Source organism: Gorilla gorilla, chromosome 14, assembly GCF_029281585.2.
Source record: "Gorilla gorilla gorilla isolate KB3781 chromosome 14, NHGRI_mGorGor1-v2.1_pri, whole genome shotgun sequence".
In the NCBI taxonomy this organism is placed as follows: Eukaryota; Metazoa; Chordata; class Mammalia; order Primates; family Hominidae; genus Gorilla; species Gorilla gorilla.
Window position 1 is genome coordinate 93,600,789 of NC_073238.2, and position 9,031 is coordinate 93,609,819.

At 39.4% G+C, this 9,031-nt stretch overlaps 1 pseudogene; it reads left to right on the forward strand.

Moving 5' to 3' along the window:
* Window positions 1-7,070: 7,070 nt before the first annotated feature.
* Window positions 7,071-8,598, forward strand: LOC101149696 (T-complex protein 1 subunit epsilon-like; annotated as a pseudogene).
* The last annotated feature ends 433 nt before the right edge of the window (window positions 8,599-9,031 follow it).

The window sequence follows — 9,031 nt, forward strand, 5'->3', positions numbered from 1 at the left end:
AGTTCAGCCATCGTGTTAAGCAGTTTGGCAATTTCTCAAAGAACTTAAAACAGAATTACCATTCAACCCAGCCACGCCATTATTGGGTATATACCCAAAGGAATATAAGTTATTCTCCTACAAAGACACATGTACATGTAGGTTCATTGCAGCAGTATTCACAATAGCAAAGACATGGAATCAATCTAAATGCTCATCAGTGATAGACTGGATAAAAAAAATATGGTACATACATACCACGGAGTACTACACAGCCATAAAAGTGAATGGGATTATGTCCTTCATAGCAACATGAATGGAGCTGGAGGACGTTATCTTTAGCAAACTAATGTGGAAACAGAAAACCAAATAACGCATGTTCTCACTTATAAATGGGAGCTAAATATTGAGTACATACGGACACAAAGAAGAGAATAACATATACCAGAGCCTACCTGAGGGTTGAGGGTGGGAGGAGGGTGAAGATTGAAAGACTACCTGTAAAGTACTATGCTTACTACCTGGATGATGAAATAATCTGTATACCAAACCCCCTTGACACACAATGTACCTACATGGCAAACCTGCACGTGTATCTCTGAACCAAAAATAAAAATAAAAAGCAAAGTAAAAGCTGATGTATTCGCCCAGAATGTTTAGGATGATTCTTCAGCATTTATCAGTCAGGCATTTCTTAGACACTCCCTCAACCCAATTAAAACTCTGCAGTCCCATCAGCCTCAGTTCTCACAGGAGTAAGAAAAATGTCGGAAGAAGATTCAGAATGTATTCTCAGGGTCATACTGAGATATTTGGCTTTTAAAAAGTGATTATAAAGTAATGAATGGTGAATGAGTTTTCGAAGAGACTTGAACAATATTATGAACTCTAAAAATTTTGACATTTCCAATATGTGTCTAGAAATTAATACAGGATTTTAGATAGTAATTCTCATATTTTCTCTCGTAGGCTCTAGAATTGGTATACATTTAATGGTGAGCTGCTTTTGCATTTCCAAGTTTTCAATATTTCCATCTATCACAAAAGATGCAAAAGAGAAAATAACCACGACAAATCTATGCTCAAATCTATATTTAACGTCAGAGAGCTCTCTCTTTGCTGTATTTTATTGGACATCTGAGAGGGGTCTTGAGAGAAAGTCCAATTGTTTCTTTATAGTTTATTTTCTGTGTCTCTCTATATATATGCTTATTGACTAATGTATCATCACACTTTATTTTGTTCTAGCTTCACTCTTATGTGACTCTCCCTTCGTTTTTTCTCAGATTTTGGTGGGATTTCTTTTTATCTTGTAAACAGATATGTTATTAAACCAAGATACAAGTGAGTGTGCAATCCTTTGTATGTATTTCTCAAAAAGGAAAATGCTTTTAGTTTGCTCTTTTAATCATTCAGACTACACTGATTCATTTACTCATTTTCTTTCCTAGGCCTGACTGGGGTGGTTGAATGAACTAAGAGCTCAGATGATGACTCTTGTATAGAACAAGTTGTTTATGATGATTACACATGTAACCTTCATATTACTGATCCCTGTGCCTACAGTAATTACTGTCATCAAATTTAGAGTTAGACATTGAGTTGTCATTGTTATTACTGTTGCTTTGGCATGAAGAGGTGAAAGGTTCATAGTATCGAAAGCTTCAAACCAGAATTTGCAGGCTCAGATCTTAGTGTTTGCCTTAACGTGGTCTCTGCTTTCTTACCATATTCCAAACGTTTTCTTCACACCTGTCTAATCACTGTTATAACTAGTAATTTCAAACAAACTCAAAATATACCTACAGTTACTGTTAAGGAGGAGACTAACAGATGTTAAAACAGACAGCCATCTAATTGACAATTGCTTTCTAATCAAACTATTTTGAAAATGATACTTCATGGAGAAAAAAATGGGCAAATATTTTTTAAAAGTATATACTTGTCTTGCAGAAACCTACATAGTTTCTTACATGAATGCCATCTTGTCAAAATCTTTTCTTTATAATTAGCCCCTGAAACAGAGGTCCCCCTTCTTGGGTACATGGATGGGCTTCAAGGGTAAAAGTACCTGAGCTATGTACAGTTTGTGTGTGAGTGTATGTGTCTGTTCATGTGTGTATAAGTGTGCATGTTTTCATTATTCTGGAGAGTAGCTCTATAGTTCCCATCATATTTTTCAAACATCAACATAGCAAATGCCCCTCGTGTGCTCTTCCAAATGCCCTGAGCCCTACCTTGTACCTTGTCACTGCTCTGCACTGGTTTTCACCAGCTTTTTGCTTGTGCAACCTAAAAACATTTCATCTTAGGTCACACCTCTATGTCTTTCATTTTTCCCTGCCACCATCAGTACCCCTCTGGCATTCAGATCCATGGGCCACTGCTGACCAATAGGTATCAGGAGCGAACAGAACAATGGTTCCCTGTTTTATCTCCAAAGGAAAAGTTCTGATTTCCATGTCCTGACATTTCTAAGAAGACCTTTTAAGGCTTCATGCATGACCAACTCAAAATACATTTTTGTGTCAGGCTTCTCTTTTTCCCTGCTTCACGCTCTCATCCCACTCTTGCTTCCAGCAATCACATTCTCAAATAAGTGATTGCCACACAAGCCTCTGTCACAAGCTAAGACACCTAATGTCTTGGAAAGTCCTAAGGTCCACTATCCAAGGACCTACACAATTTCCCACTTGGGTACCATATAGTCCAAATGTTTTGTTTAACAGGACCCAATAACTGTGGCATCTGAATTTACCTATAATGTATCCTTAGTGTGACCTAGTAAAATCTCCTCTCTAATTTAACTTTGAGGCTGTTTATTTATAAAAAGTCTGAAGTAAATTTTCTCTCTGGGCTGGGCGCAGTGGCTCACGCCTGTAATCCCAACACTTTGGCAAGCCAAGGCAGGTGGATCACTTGAGTTCAGGAGTTTGAGACAAGCCTGGGCAACATGGTGAAGCCCCATCTCTACTAAAAATACAAACATTAGCTGGGCGCGGAGGTGGGCGCCTGTAGTCCCAGCTACTTGGGAGGCTGAGGCAGAAGAATCATTTGAACCCTGGAGGCAGAGGTTTCAGTGAGCTGAGATTGTGCCACTGCACTCTAGCCTGGGTGACAGAATGAGACTCCGTGTCAAAAAAAAAAAAAAATTTCTCTCTGAGTGACACAGAAATACTCTAATTATCATGACATTGAGGAACCTAGTTTGTCTACAATTCACCATTGCCCATGGCTTTTTCTTTGCCTTATTTCTCCATAACCAGACTATATTCATTCACTACTGCTTTATTTAAATATGTCTCTTTAGGAATGTGGTAAACAAAATTATGAAATGATGCCCAGTGACCCCATACTCTTATATAACTCTCTCCCCTTCAGTGTAGGCAGGATCTGTGGATATGATGGGACATCACTCCCTGATTATGCTTATGGTGAAGATACAAGGGTTTTGCAGATGTTAACAAAGGCCCCCATCAATAGACCTTGACTTGGTCACAGGGAGATTATCCTGGGTGGGTCTGATTTATCAGATGAGCCCTTAAAAGAGGATGTAGGGCTTTCCTGAGCCGAGAGACTCTCTCCTACTACTCTTGAAGAGGAAGTCAATTTGAGTTTTACAACTTCAAGGAAATGAATTGTGCCAACAACTCTGTGAGTTTGGAAGAGGATCCTCAGCTTAGACGAGACTGTGCCTTGGCCAACACTGATTGCAGCTTTGTGAGACCCTGAGGGGAGAACCCAGCTAGGCTCTACCCAGACTCCTGACCCACAGAAACTATGAGATAATAACTGTGTTGCTTTAAGCTATTAAGTTTGTAGCAACTAGCTACATGGCAATAGAAAACTAATACATTGCACTTGTCACATAATTTTTGTTTACATTAATGCTTCCTGCTAGGCAAAACATTCCTAAAGGGCATGACTGTGTTCTTTTTTATCTCGGTTTCACCAATATCTAGCAAAATGCTTATGTATAGTAAATATTTAATAAACCTTTAGTTAATAAATGACTGATGATTAACATTCTGAAATGAAAAGAACAAAAATATCCATTTAGATCTTTGTAGTGCCTTTTCATATTAACTCTTTGAAATTTCAAATCTCAGCATGTCTTGGAAAATTGTATAAAGTACTTTCAGTTTTCAAACTTCTTTCATGTATGTAATATTATTTTGAGCTGCGCTAATATTACCCATGGCAAACGAAGGTGCTAGATCCCTGGGGGCCTTGACAATTTCAAGAAACATCCCCAGGCCATACTTTAGTTCTATAGTATTGCTCACCAAAATTAATGGAGCAGATCTTTACAGAAATCTAAGACTGTGGTGTGACCTTGCCAAATTGGTGTCAGGTGCTCAAAATGGAAAACTGAAGGAAATTTAAATCTTGAACGTAAATTTCTTAGTCTTAAAAAGGGATAAAACAGCATACATAAGTCTACCATACTGAATTTTCCAGATATTAATGTTTAATGCTTAATCTCTCTGCATAGCTCAGGAACTATTGAATAAATTAATATTTCTAATGGACCTAAAAGTACTTTGATTAAAGATATTAGAGAAATACAAAAATCTGAACTTCTAATAAGATGACAGAATTGTCTAAAATATGAAAAAGCATTCATCAATTGAGAGTATAGAAATTTTAAAAAGATAGTACAAATATGATTTTATGTGGAGAGGCTTTATTTTTAAAGTCCCCAAACCAAAATTAATTACTGGAAATTGGTTTTTTTTTGTATCTGTTATTCTTGCTCTTTCTTGAAGAGGAGATAATTGAAGATCAATCTAGCTGTACAGATGATAGAAAAGAGAATAAATAAACCATCTTTTTAATAAATATGGTGAGTTCAGACTTTCAGACTCAGAAACTATACCCTTGGATACAGCAAGTTCCATATCTGCTCTTTCTTTAATTTTAATAAATATATTTGAAATTACAGTTTGATACATTGATGTGGCTATGATTATAGAATTAACTACTTAGGAAATAACTATCTTATCTATTTTGAAAGCTTGTCATTATAGTTCTGTTGAAGCCTCAAACCCCTGGGCATAAATGCAATACTGAGATCAGAGGTAAAATTCTCAAAAGAAAAAAAAAAAGGCTATTTTGTAAGTGAGAGATAAAAAGTTATTACAGGCTTACCCTTTCTCATGTCAATTTCTTAAATGTGAAAAATATCCAATGAACCCATTAAATACATTTTGACAGAGTAACAGCAGGAGGCTTGTTGACCTTTCACCTTGTATTGATTTCCCCTTCAGTCGTTTTCCTTGGTGATTTCCACTTTTCCTGCATATATTTTGCCCCCCAGTCCACTCTCCACATGCCACTTCTGTAATCACTTGCGATGGAAACCCACACAAAGCCCTGAGCTACACTGACACTTTGGGAGAACCTTGAAAATAAAGCAGCCACATCACTCACGTCTATCAATAAGTTCCTCAATTGGCAAATATTTTTATAAAACATAGACACACTTGCCGTCTCAATGATGCAGCTGAGCACAGAAACACTTGGGTGAGTCAAAATGATTATCAATTATTATTTATTCATATGCTCATCAATTCCACCAACATTGATCAGTGGGCCAATCTAGTTATGACACCAAAATGGAGACCCAAGAAATAGAAAGGAGGTGAAGAGCAACCTTCTCGCAATCTAGTAATAGAAAAATCCTATGTATATAAAACAACCAGGAAAAAAATCTCACGGTAAGAAATAAGTAACCAGGGTGTCATTTATAGGTGCCAGGCAGTTGAAATTAAGTGAGGAATCTGAGTGAGCTTACTTAACCCTAAAAGAATCAAGAATAAAACTAGAAGAGGCTAGAGTTGTTCTGATTTTGTTTTCTGAAAAGCATGATTATATGTCTTATCTGTTTTCAGTAAAGAATAGTCAGGGGATATTCAGCAGTAGATGTTAATAAGCAGGCTCAGACTCAGTAACCCTGCAACAGAAGCTTTAGTGAAAGGCAGAGATGGCCAGGGTAGGGAGGGAAGGACATGTGAGTTGTAAAAGTACTTTAAAAATAATCTGCATCCGGGCACAGTGGCTCACGCCTGTAATCCCAGCACTTCGGGAGGCCAAGGTGGGTGGATCACGAGGTCAGGAGATTGAGACCATCCTGGCTAACACGGTGAAACCCTGTCTCTACTAAAAATACAAAAAATTAGCTGGGCGTGGTGGTGGGCGCCTGTAGTCCCAGCTACTCGGGAGGCTGAGGCAGGAGAATGGCATGAACCCAGGAGGCAGAGCTTGCGGTGAGCCGAGATCATGCCACTGCACTCCAGCCTGGGTGACAGAGCGAGACTCTGTCTCAAAAACAAACAAACAAATAATAATATAATAATAATAAGAAGAAGAATAATAAGAATAAGAATAATAATAATCTGCATCTGTTATCTGCAAGGTAGAGTAAATCTCCAAAAGGAACATGAGTCAAAATTACACATTTGGGGCCTGGTGAGAATCATGTTAAAATTTTGCACCCTTGTTGGCTTTGTGTGTTACCTTGTTGAGGTTGTGGACATTCTTCTCCAACATGTGGCTCTCTTCCTCTGGTTTCCTTCATGCAGTGATTTTAAAACAGTTCGCCAGCCTCCTCACTCCAAGAAAAGCAAAGTCATTCCACATAGCATTAATATGCCTTACAAGTTTGGTTGAAGATTTCTTATGGAGAGGGAAGCACATGTTTATATGAGAAAGAAACTCTTACAAATCCAGAGGCATGTAGGCTCTTGCCTGGGTCCCTCTTTGGCTGCTAGTCACAGGGGCTCCTTCCCTCCCTCCCTTTTGCGTGTGCAGTGTCCATGGCCTCCTTATGTCCGCTTCTGGCTCATTGGTCTTGCCTAGCTTCTCTAGGATATCTGTCCTCTTTTTATGCTAAGCACCTCAGCTCTGACTTAGCTCCAGGCTGTCATGCCAACCAGCCTTACCAGCTGTCAAATAAAGAAAAAGTGGAAAAGTAACTCCTGCTGCTGCACCACGGCGTCCATGGGGACCCTCGCCTTTGATTGATATGGGCCCCCTTTCCTTATCATCAAAGATCAGGACCGCAAGTCCCGCCTTATGGCACTGAGGCCCTCAAGTCTCATATAATGGTAGCAAATGCCGTAGCACATGCGACAAGAACATCACTTGGACCAAAGGGGCTTCATAAGATGATGGTGGATAAGGATGGCGATGTGACTGTAACTAATGATGGGGTCACCATCTTAAGCGTGATGGATGTCAGCCATCAGATTGCCCAGTTGATGGTGGAAATGTCTTAAGTCTCGGGATGATGAAATTGGAGATGGAACCACAGGTGTGGTTGTCCTGGCTGGTGCCTTGTTAGAAGAAGCCCAGGAGTTGCCAGACCGAAGTATTCATCCAATCAGAATAGCAGATGGCTATGAGCAGGCTGCCTGCTTTGCTGCTGAACACCTGGACAAGATCAGTGACAGCATCCTTGTTGACATAAAAGACACCAAACCCCTGATTCAGACTGCAAAAACCACGCTGGGCTCCAAAGTGGTCAATAATTGTTACCGACAAATGGCTGAGATTGCTGTGAATGCCATCCTCCCTTAACAGATATGGAGCAGAGAGGTGTTGACTTTGAGCTTATCAAAGTAGAAAGCAAAGTGGGTGGCAGCCTGGAGGACAATAAACTGATTAAGGGTATGATTGTGGACAAGTATTTCAGTCACCCACAGTTGCCAAAAAAAGTGGAAGATGCCAAGATTGTAATTCTCACATGTCCATTTGAACTACCCAAACCAAAAGCAAAGCATAAGCTGGATGTGACCTCTGTAGAAGATTATAAAGCCCTTCAGAAATATGAAAAGGAGAAATTTTAAGAGATGATTCAACAAATTAAAGAGACTGGTGCTAACCTAGAAATTTGTCAGTGGGGCTTTGATGATGAAGCAAATCACTTACTTCTTCAGAACAACTTGCCTGCGGTTTGCTAGGTAGGAGGACCTGAAATTGAACTGATTGCCATCACAACAGGAGGGCAGATCATCACCAAGTTCTCAGAGCTCATGGCCAGGAAGCTGGGCTTTGCTGGTCTTGTACAGGAGATCTCATTTGGGACAACTAAGGATAAAATGCTGGTCATCGAGCAGTGTAAGAACTCCAGAGCTATAACCATTTTTATGAGAAGAAGAAATAAGATGATTATTGAGGAGGCAAAACAATCCCTTCACGGTGCTTTGCATGTCATCTGGAACCTCATCCGTGATAATCATGTGGTGTATGGAGGAGGGGCTGCTGAGATATCCTGTGCTCTGCCAGTTAGCCAAGAGGTGGATAAGCGCCCCACCTTAGAACAGTATGCCATGAGAGCACTTGCCAACACGTTGGAGGTCATCCCCAAGGCCCTTTCTGAAAACGGTGGCATGAATCCCATCCAGAGTATGACCAAAGTCCGAGCCAGCCAAATGAAGGAGATGAACCTTGCTCTTGGCATCGACTGTTTGCACAAGGGGACAAATTATATGAAGCAACAGCGTGTCACAGAAACCTTGATTGGCAAAAAAGCAACAGATATCTCTTGCAACACAAATGGTTAGAATGATTTTGAAGATTGACAACATTCATAAGACTGGAGAATCTGAAGAATGAAGACAATGAGAATACTATGTAGTAAGATCCACTACTGTGATTAAATAAATGGATGTCTTGTGATGCGTCTACGGTTATTTATTACATCCTTTTTCAGACCCTGTAGATGCTATAATAAAAATTGCTGTTTGGTAACCGTAGTTTCACTTGTTCAAAGCTGTTTAATTGTGGGCATACTATCAAATTGCTAGGTTAGCACCTGTCTCTTTAATTTGTTGAATCATCTCTTCAAATTTCTCCTTTCCATATTTCTGAAGGGCTTTATAATCTTCTGCAGAGGTCATGTTTTTATATTCATTATATTAAAGGAATCTCTTTAAAGAAAAAACAAAGAAAAGAAAAAGCTACCAGGATCCACCTGCTTTCTAAGTCAATGGGAGATTGCACATTAAGGATACTAATGTCCTTACCCAAATATTTCCCTGCCTCATAA